The sequence below is a fragment of the Sapajus apella genome, unplaced genomic scaffold (assembly GCF_009761245.1).
Source record: "Sapajus apella isolate SASKATOON/1434 unplaced genomic scaffold, GSC_monkey_1.0 scaffold4874, whole genome shotgun sequence".
Taxonomy (NCBI): Eukaryota; Metazoa; Chordata; class Mammalia; order Primates; family Cebidae; genus Sapajus; species Sapajus apella.
Window position 1 is genome coordinate 2034 of NW_022441798.1, and position 3017 is coordinate 5050.

A 3017-nucleotide genomic window follows, 5' to 3' on the forward strand; every position below is an offset into this window, starting at 1 on the left:
GCAAGATGTGGTGCAGGCATAAATGGAATACTATACAGCCTTAGAAAGAAATGAAATTCTAACATGTGCTACAACGTGGGTGAACCTTGACGTGCCAAGTGAAATCAGCCAGACACAAAAAAGACAAACATTGGATGATGCCACTTACATGAGGTACTTAGTCAAATTCATAGGGACAGAGAGCAGAATGGTGATTGGCAGGGGTGGAGGGAGGGGAGAATGAAGTTACTGTTTCCTGATAGAATTTTAGCTGGAGAAGATAAAACAGTTCTGGAGATGGATGGTGGTGTAGCTAAATGGTGTGAATATACTTAATGCCACAGAACTATATAACTTAAAACTGTAAATGTTATGTTATGCACATTTTATCACAATTTTAAAAACACAATCTAGTTAGAATATGGTCAAAAGGCATATTGAGGGCAAAGGTGAAAGGATCATTTGAGGCCAGGAGTTTGAGACCAGCCCAGGCAACATGACAAGACCCCTGTCTCTACAAAAATAAAAACAAAATTAGCCCGGTGTGGTGGCACATACCTGTGGTCTCAGTTATTTGGGAAGCTGAGGTGGGAGGAGCGCTTAAGTCCAGGCTGCAAGGCTACAATGATCTGGGATTATGCCACTGCACTCCAGCCTGGGTAACATAGTAAAACCCTGTCTCAAATAATGATAATAATATTACCGGAGGAGAGCTCGCCCAGCTCTGAGGCGCAGGAATTCAATAAAGAAGATGGCAGCTCTCACTCCAAGGAAGAGGAAGCAGGATTTTTTGAACTGTGACAGCCTTTTGCTCTTCACTGAAAATCTGTTTCCATCACCTAATAAAAAGCAGTGTTTTTATCAAAACAGTGATAAAAATGAAGAAAACCTGCATTTCTCTCAACAAGGGCATTTTGTTTTAAGTGCACTCAAAACATCTGAAATAAATAGACGGCCATCAGCAAATCAAGGCTCACCATTTAAATCTGCTGCGTCCACTGTATCTTTTTACAACCAAAATAAGCGGTACCTCAATCCATTGGAGAGGAAGCTGATAAAAGAGAGATCTACTTATCTAAAAAATAATGTTGAAGATAAATCTTTTCCCATTGTGACAGAAAAAATGCAGGGAAAACCAGTCTGCCCCAAGAAGAACAACAAAAAGCCGCAGAACAGTTTAACTGCGAAGTATCAACCAAGGTATAGACACATCAAGACTGTATCAAGGAATCCTAAAAATTCCAAGCAAAATCGAGTAGTCTGTAAGCTAGTTGTGGAGAAAGAGAATAATTGCTATTCAGCTGAAAATAATCCCAATGCTCCTCGGGTTCTAAGCCAAAAAATGAAAGCACAAGTTACACTCCAGGGTGGAGCAGCATTTTTTGTTAGTAGAAAAAAATCCTCTCTTAGAAAATGGTCCATGGAAAATGAGCCATCACTGGGACTCACCCAAAAGAATAAATCAGAATTGATTGAAGATTCTGATGTAGAGACTGTCAGGGAAAAAAAAACACTTGAGACAAGGCAAGTGCCAAAGTGCTTGTTCCTAGAAGAGAAATTGAACATTGAGCTACTGAATGCAAGCAGTAAAAATCAAGAGAAATTAATAAAGGACTCATCAGGTGACAGCGTTTCTCCAAAGGAATATGAAGTTGATAAAAATAAGTCTTTTCCTTCAGAGGATTCTCTTGGTGAGAAGGCAATTTCTCCTAAGTCCACTGTCTATCCAATCTTCAATGCATCTTCAGTCAATTCGAAAAGATCTTTAGGTGAAGAACAGTCTTCTGTGGGATCTGTCAACTTCTTGAAACAGACCAATATTCAGAAAAATACTAACACCAGAGATACGAGTAAAAAAACAAAAGACCAACTCGTCATTGACGCTGGTCAGAAACATTTTGGGGCTACTGTGTGTAAGTCTTGTGGCATGATATATACTGCTTCCAACCCTGAAGATGAAATGCAACATGTACAGCATCACCACAGATTTCTGGAAGGAATCAAATATGTGGGTTGGAAGAAAGAACATGTAGTAGCAGAGTTTTGGGATGGGAAAATCGTGTTGGTTCTACCACGTGATCCAAGCTTTGCTATCAAAAAGGTAGAAGATGTCCTAGAACTTGTTGATAATGAATTGGGCTTCCAGCAAGTTGTTCCTAAATGTCCAAACAAAATAAAATTTTTCTTTTTATATCTGATGAAAAGCAAGTAGTTGGGTGTTTAATTGCAGAACCCATCAAACAGGCCTTTCGTGTCCTGTCTGAACCAACTGGTATGCAATCCCCAAACTCTAAAGAATGTCCTAGGGCTTGGCAATGTTCAGATGTACCAGAACCTGCAGTCTGTGGGATAAGTAGAATCTGGGTTTTCAGATTGAAGAGAAGAAAGCGCATTGCAAGACAACTGGTTGATACTCTCAGGAATTGCTTCATGTTTGCCTGTTTTCTCAGCTCTGATGAAATAGCATTTTCTGACCCAACACCAGATGGCAAGTTATTTGCAACAAAGTACTGTAACACTCCTAATTTTCTTATATATAATTTTAATAGTTAAAGCTGATTTCAGTTATAAAGCAGTTACTATCTGGATAAGTTCAGAGAGATCTTTATTATAAAATACAAACTATTTAGTATCAAAAAAAATACCAAGACTCACACTTATGCACACACACACACATACACACATATCACAGTTTTGTTCCTTATGAGTTGAAAAGTCAGGAATTAAATTTGTTGAAAATTATCTGGGATTCAAAGGAAGGAAAAATCTTGGGGTGATTTACTGATTAGCACTCTGAATTGTTAATTACAATTACACTCTGAAATTTTGTAGCTATAATTGGAAAATTACTTGACTGTTATGTAAGAGCACTGACAAAGGAAAGTGATTATTGTCTAGAAATGTGACCTGGTCTTCTACAAAACACACTCTTAGACCAGGATTATCTAATGCCCCATCAGATGCAAAGAGGCAAATTTACACTTGGGCAAGTAATTTATATTCTCAATTTGTAAAGGGAATTCCTGAATTTTTTTTTT

At 38.1% G+C, this 3017-nt stretch overlaps 1 pseudogene across 1 annotated transcript; it reads left to right on the forward strand.

Moving 5' to 3' along the window:
* The first annotated feature begins 688 nt into the window (after positions 1-688).
* On the forward strand, positions 689-2606 carry LOC116547817 (annotated as a pseudogene). The gene has a single exon (XR_004267192.1). The product of XR_004267192.1 is annotated as an N-acetyltransferase ESCO2 pseudogene (transcript).
* The last annotated feature ends 411 nt before the right edge of the window (positions 2607-3017 follow it).